We start from the raw sequence: 17,719 nt of genomic DNA, 5'->3' as shown, positions 1-17,719 counted from the left end.
AAAAGGAAGGGGATGTGTGTGGTGGGGAGGAGGGTAGCAAGCGTGTAAGCAAGGCTCGGGCTGTGGAAGAACCGGCCTCGGCCCTTCTGCCCTCCACTGGCTCTGTGTCAGGTGAGCCTGAAGTGGGTGGGGCAGCGGCGGTTGGCAACTAACTACTTCCAGTGTTGACAAGACCCTGGACTGGTGGGATGGGGCAGTCTGTCGGCTCCCGGGGCAGCTGGGGCTCCCTTGGCCGGCGGCACTAGCACCCTTCTCCCTCTGTCTCCTTTTTCTGTTGTTAGAGGAACTGGAGAGAGAATGTGAGCCATGAAATGAGTGAAAGGGGAGAGAAGGGAGGAGAGAAAGCAGGTGAAAGGGGAAGAGAAGGAAATAGATAAGAAGTGATAGGACTTAAGCCAGATGGGGAGGAGAGAGGGAGAGGGAGAAAAGGAAGGCGAAGGAATGAAGAGGAAGGGGGGAAAGGGGGAAGTCAGTCAGCCTTCCTTTAGAACTTTATTTTCCTTGGCTCCTGATGCTTGGGCGTGCATGCGGGGTGAGCTGTGATGATTTGATACAGGTGATGATCATACTGGGGCGATGAGCATTTCTAGCCACACAACCTTCCCCTTTGAGATAGGGTCTCATGTATCCTGGGCTAGCCTAGTACTCTCCATGTAGCCTGGGCTAGCCTAGTACTCTTTATGTAGCCAAAGACGATCTTGAGATTTTGATCCTCCTGTCTTTATCTCCCAAGTGCAGGGATTATAGGTATGTGCCACCATGCCCAGTTTATGGGGTACTTGGGGTCGAACTCAGGGCTTTGTGTGTGCTTCGTGTGGTGGTTTGAACGAGGATGAGCCCCATAGGCTCATATGTGTGCATGCCTAGTCCCCAGTTGATAAACTGTTTGGGGAGAATTAGGATGTGTGGCCTTGTTGGGGGTAAATGTGTTCTTGTTGGAGGAGGTGTGTCACTTCGAGGTTTCAAAAGCCCATGACCGGCCCAGTATTGTCTGCTGCCTTCGGATCAGGATGTAAAGCCCTCAGCCACTGCTCCAACACCATGCCTATCTGCTTCCCACCATGATGATAATGAACATGCACACTGAAACTGTAAGCAAGCCCCACAATTAAATGCTCCTTTTCATAAGGGTTGCCTTGGTCATGAGGTCTCTTCACAGTAATAGATTAGTAACTGAGACACCAGAAAAGCCTTCTATCAACTGAGCTACACTCCCATCTTTTCAGCTCTTAGACAGGATCTTAGATTGATCCTTTCTTGTTTGAGAAGGCTTAGGATTCTCCATTCTCCTTCTTTGTAAGTCTGTAGTAAATGATGAGGCACCATCACCACCCTCCTATGACAGGGATGCCTTCTTAATCCTCCATAGGACTTTGGCTATTTCTTTTAAAAAGTACTTGGGAGAGCTGGGCATGATGATGCGTGCCTATAATTCTAGTACTTGAGAAGTTGATGGAGGAGGATCAGGAATCCCAGGTCATCTTGACTGTGTAGTGAATTTGAAGTCAGCCTGGCCTGTTTATTGAGACCTTGTTTTAGAAACAAAACCAAGAAACTGGAGAGACGGTTCATCATTTAAGGGTGCTCTCCCGGAGGACTGTGTCTGACTCCCAACACTTTCTGGTCTCCTCAGGTGCTGCACGCATGTGGTGCACAGACATACAAGCAGGCAAAGTATTTGTACACATAAAATAAAAAACCAAACAACAACCTCCAAACAAAGCAACAACAATAACAAGAGCACACCACCAAAACTTGGAATAAAAATCTGGGAGTGATCACAGCATAGAGCATCAGCCTCCTGCTTCCTTAGAAGAATGTTGTCTGTTCTGGCTTCTCCAGGGGTCCACACAGCAGCTGCTGGGGGCCTCTTAAGCCCTGACACCCCCAGTCAGCCAAGTGTTACCACAACACTGTTGCTACATGGGTCAGAATCCGTCGTGGAATCCTGGGTAGTGAGAATAACTGTTGTCATGGAAACATCTCTACCTTCCCCTTGAAGTGACCTGAAGACCTGATTCTGAGAAAAGCAACTCTTCCTCCATTTTCCTCCTCCCTCCCTCCCTCCCTCCCTCCTCCCTCCCTCCCTCCTTTCTTCCCTTCCCTCCAACCCCAATCTCTCAAAAAACTTGAGATAAGGAAATTGATTTTAAAAAAAATCACCATTATCTTGAAATAGGAATAAGACAAGATATCTCTATCAACAATATATTTTAAAACATTTTTGGAACTTCTGGCCAATTTAAACTTTCATAAAGTGAGAGTTGACGAAAGGCACCTTGGCTATTGAAAAGAAAAAGAAGCGTCAGTGGCTTTAGATCCTATCTAGAACACATAGCTGGAAAATAAGAATTGGAATGTGTGACAGATATTGTATGGCAGCCAATGCTTGGGGCCCCGTATGGCTCAGCTTCACCACAGAGCGGTGCTGAGAGGGATGTGTGACTCCAGAATCCTCGATGTGGATGGTCTTAAGATAGCTTGTCATGGCCAGAGCATCCACTCAACCCTCCCACACATGAAGCGGCCAAGAATTTCTGCCTGGACGGTTTCCTCTTCACAAAGTCACGTGCTCGCAGGGGCTCCGCTGCACGTGTCTGCTCTGTTGCTATGGTTCTGCATCGCTGATGTCTGGTCTCTCACATGTACCCTGAGGACTAACTGCTCTGCGTCGGGCACCCCTGTGACTCCTGCAGTGAGGAAGGACCAGGTTCATGAGACCATAGCCTGGCTTTCTCTTGGCTGATTTTGTTATTAATAATCTCTTTTCTCCTCTTCCTCCTCCTTCTCTCATTCTTTTTCTCTTCTTCTTCTTACCTGTTTACTTTCTTTTTTCTTTCCTTCCCTCTCCTCTCTTCTTCTTTCCAGGGTCTTGTGGTAGCCCAGGCTAACCCTGACATTCTGTTACTGCTGGGGTAACATACACTGCCATGCCTAGTTTTATGGGGGAGATTGAGCCCAGAGCTTAGTATGTGCTAGGCAAACACTTTACCATTCAAACTATGTCCCCAGCACCTTATGACTAATCATTAGGGACATTAGCAAATATCCCCCCTTACGAAGTTAGTGTGTAAAAACTGAGAATTTTCCTACATACCCACACCAATCAGACTGGAGATAAAAGCAAGGAAAACTGGGACCCACCCCCAGGGGACTCTTGTCTCTCATGAGGACTGTATGGGACTTTCACGAAGAAAACCACAAAACTGCATCATTTTGTATAAAAAACGGTTTGAATACATGCAGAGGCACAACATGCTCTTAGCTGGGGGGAAAGGACTCTGAATTAATATGGAGATCTAGAAAAGGAATCAAATTAAATATCAATGGAAACTTTTGGTCACTCAACAAACAACTCTCTAATGTGTATCTGCAAGAGAAACAGGCTAAAAATAGTCAAGAGATTTCTGAAAGAGCATGGAGATAGGGGTTCCTCTAACAGACATTACAGTGTATTTTACAGCTACAAAACTCATGGTTGGAGCTCAAGATGCAAGAAGCATTAGGAGTTGATGAGATATCACTGGGTTTAAAAGCCTAGTCTTCCTCAGGCTGAGAACCTAACACAGATAAAGAGGAAGATTTCACATCAAGAGGAAGGGCTGGATTAAACGGTGCTGAGATTTTGACTACTTGTGAGATTATTGGCACAGATCCTTGTCTCTAATTCCAGACAGACTTCAGCATCAAGCACAAGGAATCCATTAGCAATAGCTAAAAACAGCAGGCGGCGAAGTGATCTTAGAGTGAGTATGACCTGTTAAAGGGCAAGTCAAGGAGTCAGATGGGAAATTGTCAACAGGACAAAACCTCAGAACACACATTTCTAAGAAAGGAGCCACAAAAATTTGCCCATGGATAGAGCCAAAGTTACCAGTCTTAATATGTTAAGATTACACATTACAAATATTACAAAAAGGAAAATATTACAAACAGCTGACAACCCAGCAGAAACGCTAGCAAAGAACATTAATGAAGTGAAACACACAAATGGTCAACCTGAGAAACTATTTTACTATTAGTCAAAGACATACAAAGTAAAATAGGAATTTGACTTTTCAGTTTTCAAGTGTTTTTTTAGAAATGTCTCATGTAGCCTAAGTATGTGCCACCACACCTGATTTATGAAGCACAGGGGCTTGAACCTAGAGCTCCATGCATGCTAGTCAAGCACTCAATCTACTGAGCCATATCCCAAGCCCCTCAGTTGTCCAGTTGTTAATACTGATGATGCTAGTGATGATGACGATGGGCCCTTTAAGAATTTCCTAACCTGATTCAGTTTTAACCTCATATTTAAGATTCTCAGTCATGTCATAGGCAGTTTCAACCAGGATTGGGTTCACAGGGAGGGCCCTCCAGCAAGATTCCTGCACACGGATAGATGGAAAGATGGAGTAAACACAGCAGGTGAATCCGTCCGTCCATCTGTCAACTTCAGATGGCCAGCATCCAAGGCAGGGGCTGACCTCTAGTGGGTGTTGCGGGTCTGTTGAATGAAGGAAGGATAAGTCTTGTGATAGACGGATGGGCGGACTGCCTACAAGACAGGCTGGGGTGGCCAGCTTGAGATGGTGTTCTCAGGCTCTCCTTCAGTCATCTTAGAGCCATCCCAGAGGGAAGGAGAGAACTAAAGGTAAATATGATGGGAGGAGGCAGGGGAAAGGAAAAACATTTAATGGGGGTGGCTTATACTTTCAGAGGTTTAGTCCATTACCACTATGGTGCGACATGGTGGCGCATAGGCAGACATGGTGCTAGAGAAGTAGCTGAGAGCTTATGTGGGCAACAGGAAGTGGTCTGGGACACTGGGTGTGGTTTGAGCATATATGAGCCTCCACAGTGACACACTTCCTCCAACAAGGCCACAACCACTCACACAAAGCCACACCTCCTAATAGTGCCACTCCCTTTGTGGGCCATTTTCTTTCAAACCACCTTGGGCCCTAACAGTGCAAGCCTGGTCTTGCCACTTGCCTCACCCACACACAGCATGTGATTTGAGGCTCACTTTATATTATTTATTGTTTTTTTGTATGTGTGTTGTGTGTGTGTGTGTGTGTGTGTGTGTGTGTGTGTGTGTGTATTCATTTTCTTGCATGTGAGAGCAGGTGCACAGATACCACAGTGCACATGTGGAGGTCAGAGATGACGTTCATGTGTAAGTCTTCACTCTGTGTGAGACAGCCTTTTCACTGCTGGGGACATCAGACTAGCTGGCCCCAGAGCCTCCCATCTTCCAGTAGGGAGCACTGAGATGACAGATGTGTGCACTGCTGTCTCCAGCTTTTATGTGGCTCCTGCGGATTCAAACTCAGATCCTCAGGCTTGTGCAGCAAGAACTTTTAACCACCGAGTCATCCCCTGGCCTCGGGGGCTCAGTTTAAGGCTGGGAGGCCAGGCTGTCATTCCTACTTTGTATGAAGAACAATAGGGAGGAGGAGAATTTGCCCCACATTCACTCACACAGCTTACTCAAGTAAAGGAGCCAGGCTCAGAAGCCAGGTCTGCCTGATTCCCATGTCTTAACCTTGAAGCTCTAGTCTCCAAGTGTAGACTGACTTCTTCCCATGGCAGCAAGGAAAGAATCCACTTTTGCTGCATGTGCATCTCGGGAGGAACCTGGGCCCTACCTCTCAATCAAAGCCTGGATGTGAGTGTTGTTCTGGGAACGGGCCATCAGCATGGTGGCAGATCTCTGCCGTCCATCACGCCCCTGCGGCACCCTGACACATGGTGCCGGAGTGTAATCAGAGCGATGGTGTTCTGATCTATGAGCGATGTTTATCATCCCAGGGCTGGTACCTTGACATATTACCTTAGCTTGCTGTCAGCGGGACAGCCCCTTAATGTATTTCTGTAATCCATCACCCACTGCGGGCGGCCAAAGAGGCCCGCTGACGCCAGTCTACCAGAGAGCACTTTCGGTGAGTCTCTGAGTTCCTGGTTCTTAAAAATTCATGTTTGGGAGTGTGAGTGTCTAGAGAGAGAGGGAGAGAGGGAAGCAGAAGCACAGGGAAAGGAATGTGGGCCAGGGGGAGGGAGAAGAGAGAGGTGGAAAGAGATGGAACAGAAAAGAGATGGGAAAAGAGAGAAGAGAAAATGATGGGAATAAAAAAATGTGCTGGGGAAAAATAAAAAAAGGAGGGGAAGGGCTAAGGGGGGAGAAGGAATGGGGTGGGGGGAGCGGAACACAAGGCTTACAGCAGTCAGAGGGCAGCAGTGGGAGGACGGGGGTGAGTCCTGCACTGTGCTGACAGGGTTGAGGAGCCTTTGGATGGTCCCCAGTGGACTGAACTAGATGTGGGCTAAGAGGCACTGTTATAAGGGTATGAAGTCGGGGATGGGTATTCCTCTCCCCTCTAGAGATTGCAGAGGGGCTTCATGGGCAAGCCAGGATCCATTCATTCCGTCCCCGTGGCTGTCCCAGATCCCTGTGTCCATCTGCCTGTGGGCAACCTTGACTCCATACCGCTCTGGCAGAGAACCCCAAACTGTGGTTACCACTCCACCCTGGCCTTTTGGGCTTCCTGGTGGCAGTGGAAGAACCATAAATGCAAGATCATCTTGTTATCTTGCAAAGGGGCAACCACCCCCACCCCGGCTCACAGTCTAGCCTATTCTCACAGATTTCTCTTTGCTCTTGCAGCCCCACTAAAAGCACAGGAGCTCTGGAAACTGACCAGTTGTCAGGGACCATGCACTTCTAGAATTCGGGGCGGGGCCATGTCCGAATTATTTCAGTTGCTACTGTATGTTAATCACAAGCATTGTAGATGGGGAGGTTTTTTTTTTTTTTTTTTTTTTTTTTAAGATTTATTTATTTACTATGTATACAGTGTTCTGTCTGCATGTATGACTGCAGGCCAGAAGAGGGCATCAGATCTTGTTACAGATGGTTGTGAGCCACCATGTGGTTGCTGGGAATTGAACTCAGGACCTCTGGAAGAGCAGTCAGTGCTCTTAACCTCTGAGCCATCTCTCCAGCCCAGGAGGTTTTTTTAAGATTTAATTTATTTTCATTTATGTATCTGTCTCTCTCTTTCTCTCTGTCTCTGTCTCTGTCTCTCTCTCTCTCTCTCTCTCTGTGTGTGTGTGTGTGTGTGTGTGTGTGTGTGTGTGTGTGTGTCTGAGTGCAAGTGTGTGCTAATGTTGGCAGAGGCTAGAAGATGACATTAGATCCTCTGGAGCTGGAGTTACAGGCAGGTCTGTGAGCTGCTTGATGTGGGTTCTGGGAACCAAACTCAGGTCCTCTGGAGGAGCAGAAAGTGCTTTTAACCATGGAGCCATCTCTCCAGACCTGTAACTGGGGATCAAAGTGAGGGTACAGCGAGAAAACTGGCATCACCCCGAGGAGCCAGGGAAGTCCAAGCTACTTTCAGAAGAAAAACAGGCTTGAGCCAGTGGCTGAAAAATGAACCCGTGAATAGAAGCTGTGATCTGGGTACCACTTCTATGTGAACCTGGCACACGCTGCTCAAGCATTGCCATTTTTGTTCCTTTTTATTGCTGAATAGTACTCCATGGTCCCAATATGCTGTAGCTTGCCAGGCATTCACCATGGAAGGATAGTGTCCATTCTTCTAACGGAGTCTTCATAGATCAATTTTGTTGTTGTTGTTGTTTAACATGAAGTCCAATTTATCCATATTTCTTTAATGTGTTATGTTTGGTATTTCAAGCTTAAGCAGTATTTGCCTGGGCTTAGATCCCAAAGATTTTCTCCTATTTATTTTTTTAAAAAAGAGTTAGCCTTTTGAATTTTCTATTTTGAATTGATATTTTGTGTAATCAATGAAACTAGACCCAGGCTCAGTTTTGAGTAGGGGTGCTCCCTGGCTGGGGAGATCTGGGTGCTGTCGTGCCATCCATAGGGAAGTCTCTCTCTCTTCCATCCAGCTGTCCTTATATCTTCATCAAAAGTCAGTGGATGGGCCAGCAAAAGGGTCCAGTAGGTACAGGCGCTTGCTGCTAACCATGATGACCTGAGTTCTGTCCCGGGGAACTACAGGGTAGAAACAGAGAACTAACTTCTCCAAAGTGTCCTGTGTGCTGTGGCACATGGGCGGACTCACACACACAAATAAATGTTTAAAAAAGCCAGATAGCGCCTGTATCTGGGCTCTTCTTTGTGTTTCACTGGGCCATTACCACACAATCGGGATTAGTGTCTACGGACATCTTAAAACCTGCTAGGCTGAGCTTTCCTCCTTTTGCTTTTGAAATTATTTTAGCTTTTATCCACTTTTCCATATCCCTTTCAGAGTAATATTTTGTGTATCTGAAAATGATTCTTGCTGGGATTTTTGATGGGAACTCCTTCAAACGGCAAGCCAATTTGGCAAGGTTGACAGTTTTACTGTTGTCCTTGTCCACAGACATGGTACACCTTCTCCATCTATTCAGGCCTTTGCTTTCCTTTGTCAGCACTGAGCAGTTTCTAGCACACAGCACTTTACATGTACTATTCGATTTTGTTATGGCTTTGATCTTGAATCCCCCCACAGGCTCACATGTTGAAGTTTTAGTCTTTAGCCCCGGATGCTGTTGGGAGGTGATGGATACTTTATCTGGCGGAATGTGGTGAATGGTCAGGCGTGGAGGATGTGCGTGTGAGCTGGTGTTTGGATCTTGGACTGTTGCTGTCTCTCTTTCGCATCTTCTGTGGAGTTGATTCTCTCCTTTCTTTACGTGTGTTCTGGGCATTGAACTAAGGTTGCCAGGGTTAGGCATCAAGTTCCTTTATCTGCTGAACCAGGTCACTGACACTTTAGAAGAAAATGTTTGTGTATCTTGGGTATTTCGGGGAGCTGAGTCTCTGCCTACAACACTGGGCTTACATGTACGGCTGTGCCTGGCTTTTACGTGGGTGCTGGGGATTCACACTCGGGTCCTCGTGCTTGCACAGCAAGCCTGGCCCCTGTCTGTAGGTTTTGTTTTGGTTTTTCAAGACAGGGTTTCTCTGTGTAGCTTTGTGCCTCTCCTGGAACTCACTTGGTAGCCCAGGCTGGCCTCAAACTCACAGAGATTCGCCTGGCTCTGCCTCCTGAGTGCTGGGATTAAAGGCGTGCGCCACCACTGCCCGGCATGTCTGTAGGTTTTTGATTGCATCCCTCTGTGTAGCTTCCTGTGGTTGCTCCAGGTGTGGTGTTCTGCGCACACAACTTTTCTAAACCTATTACTGTCGCATTAACAATCCAAGTAAAGCCTGCTAGCCTTCACTCCTTTTGTGTCTCCCAATTTTTGTCTTAATGATTTCTTCCACATCCTTTAGGCATTAGAAAATGTTATAACTCAATCTTGCCTCAACCATCAACTATAAATGATAAAAACTCAATAATGGAGGAAAAGCTTGTTTTTACCCATGTTTAGGATTAGTACATATTTTTCTTCCTGGGTCTCCAAGTTTCTTTCTTTTTAGAGACATTTCTGTAGCTACTCTTTTAGACTAGGTATATTGCAACCGAATTCTCTTAGTTTTCCTTCATCTGTGAATGTGTGGCTGTCCAGTGGGCACAGAGTTCTGAGCTGACTCTTTCCTTCCACCTTTGAGAAATGTTACCCCACTTCGGACCTCTGTGGCATCTTGTCTAAAAACCTCACTGTCATTAGAATAATGTTTCCCTCAATAGACAAACTGTCAGTTTTCTGTAGATGTCTTCAGGATTTCCCCTTTGTCTTTAGTTTCTGGAGGTCTCAGCATGTATCATTGTTTTTCCTTTTCTTCCTGTTGCTGTGATGAGAGACCCTGACAGAAGCAGCTTAGGGGAGAATTCCAGATGACAGTCCACCACTGTGGAGAAGCGAAGGTGGGAGGAACTTGAAGTGGCTGGTCACATTGCATCCATAGTCAAGAGAAGACAGAGAGTGAATGTACACATGCTTACTCAGTTTCTCTGCTCACACAGTCCAGGATTTCCTGCCTAGGGAAGGGTGCCGTTCACAGGGGCTAGACCTTCACACATCAATGAACACAAGATAATCTTCCACCAACATGCCAAAGATCAGCATGACCTAAACAATCCATCGTGGAAACTCCTCCTAGGCATTGTGAAGGAGATAATGAACAGTAACTACCACAGCATCGGTTATGATGATGGTGGTGATGATCTATTTTATTTATGTGCACATGTGTGTCTGTGTGAGTGTGTGTGGGTGCCTTCAGAGGCAAGAAGAGGGCATCAGCTCCCTTGTAGCTGGAGTCACAGGTGGTTGTGAGGCACCCAACATGGGTGCTGGGAACTAGACTCAGGTCCTCTGGAAGAGCAGCAAGTGCTTTTAACCACCGGGCCGTCCATCTCTCCATTCCCTCTTTTTAAGGATTCATTCAGTTTTGGAAAACTTTCAGCAGGTGTTTCTGCTAGAAGCTTTTCAGTGACCCCAAGGACATGAAATCAGCTCTTGGCTTTGATCCCACAGTTCTCTGCTATAGCACTCTGTATTTTTCTTTTAGTCTGTTTTCTCTTTGATTTTCAGATGGTGTAATTACTATGACTATCTTCAGCGGTGTTTTCCTCCCTTCCCTTCTGCTCGTGAGCCCACTCACTGGGCCTTTTTAGTTTAGTTATTGTATTTTTCAGTTCTAAACTTTCTGTCTGTTTCCTGCTGGTATCTTCCAGTCTTTGCTGGCACTTTCTGTGTTCTCGTTTGTCCCAAGCATGTCCCCGTGGCTGCTGAAGCATTTGTCTCGTGGCTGCTTTGTGCTCTTCGTCAGATAACGTTCACAGCTCTGTCGGTGTTGGTGTCTCTTAATGATCTGCTCTCATTCAGTGTGAGCTTTCTCTTCTTGGTACGATGACTTTTGTGTGTATGTGTGTGTCTGTGTCTGTGTGTGTACTGGCCTGTGCGAGCAGAGGCCAGAAACTGATGTCAGTGTCTTCCTCAATCTTTCTCCAATTGTTTGCTTTACTCTCACTGAACATGGAGCTCACCCATTCAGCTAGGCTGGCTAATGAGTTCTAGGGATCCACCTGTCTACCTCCGCAGCGCTGGGCTTACAGAAATATGCTTGGCTTTTATGTGGGTGGGGGGATGGGTGCTGGGGATCTGAATTTAGGCACTCAGTGCTTGTGCAAGCCTTTTATTGACAGGACCATCTCTCCAGCCTCAAGGGGGTATATCTTTAACCTTAATATTGCAGCATCCCGGGGCACAGGTAAAATTCAACATCGTCCATTCTGCCGCTGGATTTGACTTGAGCCTACAGAACATACAGACTGGATCCAACATCTTTCTGGGAGCTTCTCCAGGTGAGAGGAGCTTCCTGGAGGCTCTGGGGCCTGTGGGTTGGCTGGGCACTGCTTCAGGCTCAATGTTGAGCCTCCTCCTCCTCCCCCTCCTGCTTTTCTTCTCCCTCCTTCCCACCCCTACTTCCCAGCTCCTATAGCCCCCACTCTGCCTGGCGCACAGCTGTTTTGGCAACATAGCAGCCTGATTATCTTTCAAGTAGCTTCTTGGAGCAGATGTTCCTGGCTCCTTCCTGTGCAGAAAACAAACAGGCTCGGTGTTGTCATTTGCTCCCCAGAGGAAAATCCCTCGGCTGCTGCCACTGTCTTCTCAAGAGGCTGGGCATGTCTGCAGACTCTCTGCACACTTCTTGCCAGAAATTCAGCTCCAGATGGGCGAGGGGACTTCCTCGGGTCTTCTGGAGTGTGTGACCTCTCACAATGGGCAAGGGGAGTTCCTTGGGTCTTCTAAGTGTGTGACCTCTCACAATGAGCGAGGGGACTTCCTCGGGTCTTCTGGAGTGTGTGATCTCTCCCAGTGGGTGTGGGGAGTTCCTTGGGTCTTCTGAGTGTGTGGCCTCACAAGGGTGCTGGGATCGGGAGGCACATTATAATAGAATCACACTTGGACCCTGGAGGCTGGAGAAGACGGCTCAGTGGATTAGAGTTCTTGCTGTGCAATCATCAGGACCGGGTTTGAGTCCCCAGTTCCCATGTGAATAAAGAAGGTGGGCGTGTTATGATTTGCCTGTAATTCCAGTGCTGTGGAAAGGAAGACCACTGGGCTCGCCGGCTGCCAGACTAGCTCCAGATTCAGCAAGGGACCCTGTCTGTCTCATGGGAATAAGGTTGAGGGTGGTAGAAGGACACCTGGCATCTTTCTCTGGCTTCTATGTACACATACAGATGTGCATATACCACACTCAGACATACACACAGACAGATACACAGACACACACAGACACACACACACACACACACAGACACACAGACAGATACACATAGGCACACAGACATACACACACATACAGACACACATACACAGACACACACGACACAGAGACACACAGATAGATACACACGCAGACACACACAGACATACTCACAGACACACAGACACACAGATGCATTCACACAGATACACAGACACATACACACACAAAGATGCACACACACACACACACTTCAGACTTCTGTTTACCCTGGAAACATCACCTAACTTTTGATTCTGAAAAGCTCTCAGAGGTTTGTCCCAAGTTGGAAATCCCATTTGCAGGCTGGAAAGAAGCCACACCAGGCAGCTCACAACTTCATGTAATATTAGTTCCAAGGACTCTAAGGCTGTCTCCTGAAATCCACAGTTACATGTCAGTGTGAGGAAGGAAGTGGGCTTTGCTTTCTGGTGGATGGGTATGAGCATCCCTTGTGAGGTCGAAAGTGTCTTTTAAAATGTGGCCTTGGAGCCATCCAGATGGCTCAGAAGGTTAAAGGCATTTGCTGCCAAGGTGCCCAACAGCAAGCTTGACAGCCTGAGTCCAATCCAGGACAGACAGGGTGGGAGACGGAACTGATTCTTAAAAGTTGGAATCTTCTGACCTCCACACATATGCCCAGGCACAGGCATAACTCCTGCAAATAATGTTAAAAAAATCTACAAATAAAATAAAATGTGACCCTATTAATGGAGTTGGGGTTAGAGCCAGGACGCTGGCTGTTGTAATAAGCCTAGGTACATATGTCTGTCCTCAATAGACTGATTAAAGACACGGTAGTGAAAAGCAGAGAAAGGAGCTTTACTCAGTGTGGCCACACTGGGAAGAGAGACGAAGAGCTCCAGGGACTGTCTTCAAGTCTGTCTTCTGAGTCCTGACGTGAGGCTTAGGGTTTCAGAGAGGGTAAGGGGTGTTCACAGCTAAGAAGTCCTGGTCAAGGTGTGGTCCTGTCCATCATTGACCCCATCATTATTGTCTCAGTTCTTGTCTGTCCTGCAGGGTGGTCTGACAAGTTCACAGGGCCTTGTGAAATCTCATCTTAGAAACAAATTCCCTCTCTGGCTGGCACCTGGGTTTAGTGATTTACTTCTCCAGCATGAGATTGTGGGGGAAATTCCAGTTTCTTAGGGTGCATTACTTAATAGCCTGAACATCGAGGGGAGGGCCACAGCATCTCTTTGGAACATCTTCATCCCTGCGGGGCGGATTATACCCCTTTTATCTCCTTATTTCTGCTGGGAGCCAGGGCTGCCGGTGGCTCCGGCAGCAGGGTGGACGGGCTGCTCCAGGCCACGATAAGAGGCTTTCTTGTCAAAAGAGCCAACTCTCAGCCTGCAGCATGCAAGGTGCACTCTTAGCAGCTCGGTGAACCTTAGGTGACACAGGAACCCCCCCCACCACCACCACCTATGGGCTCCTCAGCTCTTCTGCATAAGCATTTGGTTTTCACGATGACAGACTGCAGCATCCCATCTGGGATGGGGCAGCTTCCGTCTTGATTTTGGCGGCACTTACCTGTGTCTGCTCCCTGACCAGTGGCCTCAGTTTCCCAAGGTTGACAGCTAGGCTGAAGCCCTGGTTCCTCTCTAAGTGGCCATGCCACACATGTACCAGCTTTCCCAAAGGCACCTGACAAAACTTGCTGAAGCTGGTCCTATGGTCGGTCATGCATGCCATCCGTGTTACCCCAGCCTCCTGGATTCTTCTGCTGCTCCCTCAGGCAGCTCTGGTGGCTATGACTTCTGGGACTCTGAAGTTTCCAGATTTTCCTCAGTCTGGGTGTCCTGTGACAGCCAACAGGAAACCACTGGAGTGACTTTTAGTTTCTGTAACCCAGAGCCACTTGCTACGGGCCTGCGTTCCACGGGCTCCTCATCTTCAGTTCTCAGAAAATGTTCTCCTTGGGCCAGCAAGACGGCTCAGCAGGTGCTGGCTGAGATGCTTGCTGTCAAAACTGGTGACCTGAGTTCAGTTCCCCAGGATCCACGTAGTGCAAGGAGGACATGACCGCTGTAAGAGATCCCCTGACCTCTCCACATATGGTATGTGAGTGCTTGCCTGCCCCCAGGGAATGAGTGTATAAATAAAAGAAGAAAAGAAAATATTTTCCCTGCCTCACCTTGCTCCTGAGTACCTATCCCAGCTTGATTTGAGTAAGTTATCACCGAGCCTCAGTTTCCCAACTACGTAATGTGGATAGTGTGGAAGAAACATGAGATGCGAGGAAGGCACTGTCGAGGTGTTATCTTGAGCCTGAAGGGACTCCGTGCATGATCAATATTTGTCGACTGAATGATTTATTGTAGCTCCCTCCCTTGGACCCACCATAATAACGCTTTGTGTAGAGCTGGGCACACAGATAGTGCCTAATAAATATCCACGGGCTTGAAACCAATGTAAAACCAATGTGAAAGGATGGGGGGCTGGAGACCCCCTTTTCCAAAGCAGAGCGGACAGGTGGATCCTGGGGCTGAGCTGACAAGGCTCACAGCAGCCCTCCGGGTATATTTTGAATCAGGGAATTAGGAGACAACGGGGGAGACTGCCAAAAAGAATTTATCTCGGAAGTGGAGTTTGGGGAATAGCACTAATATTTTCGGAAATTGAAACTCCAACCATGAAATTGCCTATCATTTATCATACGCGGGCTCTCAAAGGGGAAACGGAAAAGCATTTAGTCTTATTGCTTTTTAAACACACGGTTGTTGAGCGCAGCCATCTAGGCTGCTTTGAGGAGATGATGTGTCTGAGAGGGTTTGGCCCGCTGCTTGGTCCCACATAATGCAAGGCTGCTCTCTGCAGACTGCGGTCTGCCCCTACTGGAGCCCTGCATGGCGAGGATCCCTACTGAGACCAGCCCTGTGCGAGCAAGCGGGAAAAGTAGTAATTCCAGCTTTCATGGAAAGCACTCCCCAGTCCTTGGGATCACCCGCCCCACCCCGGTTAATGTCTGGTAATTCTGTCACTTTTAAAGACTTCCACACTTCCAGTGCCCCAACTGGTCTTTCTTTTCTGTATATGGTGTGTGTGTGTGTGTGTGTGTGTGTGTGTGTGTGTGTGTGTGTATGCACTTAGAGGTCAGAGGTCAATGTCAGGTGTCTTTCTCAATTGCTCTCCACCTTATTTTTTGAGACAGGGTCTCTCACTGATTCTGGAGCTCACTGATAAGGCTAGACATACTGGCCAACAGGCCTTAGAGTTCTTCCTGTCTCAACCTCTCCGGTGCTGGGTTCACAGGTACCCTGCCTTGCCCAGCTTTTACATGAGTGCTGGGGATTTGAACTCAGGTCTAAGCTTGTGCCTAAGTGCTTTCCTGACGGAGCTCTTCCCACCCCCTTTCTTTTCTCCTTGCCTATACCTTCTTTTGTCTCTAGAAGCCATGCCCAAGCTTAGTTAAGTCCAACTCCTCATCTGGTTTTCACCCACATTCCCCAAATGTAGCTAGAGAGAAAGCGAACCCGCTTCTCTCCACACCCATCGCCTCGAACCCTGGTGGTGCTGGTGTCTCTCCCCTGGGCTGCTGCAGTGGTCCTGTGGCCTGGCTGTACTTTTCCATTCTCCAAGGAAACGGCTGCATCCTTTCTCTTGTCCACACCTCCACGGCTGCCCACCTCACCCGCTCACGCTTTGTTCAGGAGATAGCATCAATAAAGAGGATTGTCTTCCAACGTGAGCTTCCCATTCCTGCACCTCCCCCTCTTCCTCTGGATGAAGGCCACCCAAGGCTGCTCTCTACGTGTGGCCTGTGGGTCCCACATCGTCATCTGAACTGTGGCATGTCCTCTTTCCTCATTGCTCTCTTCACTCATCTGTCATAGCGGGATGCTCCGAGAACTCAGTCCACACCATTCTACGCCTCCCTCCAGTTTCCACCCCATTCTTCGGCTCTCTTTCATGGATCCTGCTTCAAGAATCGACCAGCAGTGGTGGTGCATACCTTTAATCCCAGCACTCTGGGAGAAGCAGGTGGATCTCTGTGGGTTTGAAGCCAGCCTGGTCAACAGAGTGAGTTCCAGGACAGCCAGGGCTACAGAGAGAAACCTGGTGTCTAAAAACAAAAAACAAAAACTGACCAAACAAAAACCAAAAAACAAAAAAAGAAAGGAAAAGAAAAAGAAAAGAAAGGAAGGAAAGAAAGAAAGAAAATTGATTATCTCCCACCTGCCCTCTCCCAGTGGCCCTCTGTCCCCAGAGCTCTGCATCCTTGGCATCCAATAGATTCCCTCTGGTCACTCAGTTCCAGGTCACGTGGCCCCTTTCTTTCTCTCTTCCTTGGGCTGTGGTGGACCCAGGCCCTTTTCCTACTTCCTGCAATACTCGCCATGTTGGCCTTCACCTCCCAGCATGCTCCTCGGCAGCCGGCTTGTCAACCCTGCTACCATTTTCCAGACTATGCCAGATTCCCTCCGTGTTTGGCCCTGAGTTCCTTCCACTGTTTAATCTCCCAGTTGTCCTGACATAACCTCATCCTGCCCAACTGTACCACATCTTAGCCACATTTGACTAAGCCCCAACTACCACCTCCATCTCCATCCTTGACCTCACCCCCTCATTCAGGGGTCCAACCACTTGCTTGACATTGACAGAAGATGCCTAGGAACCACCTCGCGGGTAACACAACCAGGGGTGGGGAGATGTCTCTATCACTACAGTGCTTGCCCTTCAAGCATGAGGACCTGAGTTCCAGCCCCAGAACCCACATAAAATGTCAAGTGTGATGGGAAATATGGACTCAGAACAGCAGATAGGTAGTAACAGGGGTGGTAGGAGGCCTGCGGTCAGAAGCCTGCATGGGCAGAGAGATGGCTGGTCAAAGATGGCAGCAGATGTATAAAGTAGAGAATACATATACTGTCTGCTTTCTGAGATAGTTAAGGTCAAGGGTGTGATCCCTATGGGAGCAGACAGACCAGCAATGGTTGTAGTGGTAGAGGAAGAGGAACACAGAGGCCCCAAGATCAGATGGATGCCTCCTTAAAGGACACTTTGAAGTCTTCAGAAATGAAATGGCAAAAGGAGGTGGAGAGGAAGACAGAGGCCCAGGGTGTTGGTTATGTCTGTAGTGAATAGTGGGACGGGGAGATTGAGTCTATTGACAAAGGGTTCAGGGGAGCTGTGCTTAATTTTGCATGTTAAAGTTTTTATTAGCATATATTAATTATACATAATTCTGGGTTTTGTTCTGACACTTTTGCACACATGCATGGTGTATTTTGGTCACATCTTTGGCCCCCTCCCACTCCTGCTAACTCTCCTCCTTTCCAACTAGTCCTCCTGCTATTTTTGTTTTTATGAAGTAGAGCAGTGAACCAGTGGGTCTCGTCAGGGTAACCCACGGGAGGGTGGGCACCTTGCCAGTGGCTACACCACTGAGGAAAATGTTTTTCTTCGGGAGCTGAGCTTTTGAAGGGGGAGGCAGGTCCAGTGTGGAGAGAAGCAGCCGTGAGTGGAAATGCCCATTTCAGCTCTTAGCCCAGGGTATATGGGTCATGGGAGCAAACC

At 47.9% G+C, this 17,719-nt stretch overlaps 1 long non-coding RNA gene across 1 annotated transcript; it reads left to right on the top strand.

Moving 5' to 3' along the window:
- The first annotated feature begins 2,082 nt into the window (after window positions 1-2,082).
- LOC131914348 (uncharacterized) lies at window positions 2,083-11,965 on the top strand. Its single transcript, XR_009380111.1, has 3 exons — window positions 2,083-3,746; window positions 11,141-11,249; window positions 11,525-11,965. It is a non-coding gene; the product is annotated as an uncharacterized LOC131914348 (long non-coding RNA).
- Window positions 11,966-17,719: the final 5,754 nt, after the last annotated feature.

The sequence above is a fragment of the Peromyscus eremicus genome, chromosome 7, assembly GCF_949786415.1.
Source record: "Peromyscus eremicus chromosome 7, PerEre_H2_v1, whole genome shotgun sequence".
Lineage (NCBI taxonomy): Eukaryota > Metazoa > Chordata > Mammalia > Rodentia > Cricetidae > Peromyscus > Peromyscus eremicus.
This window is presented reverse-complemented; position numbering and strand designations above follow the sequence as displayed.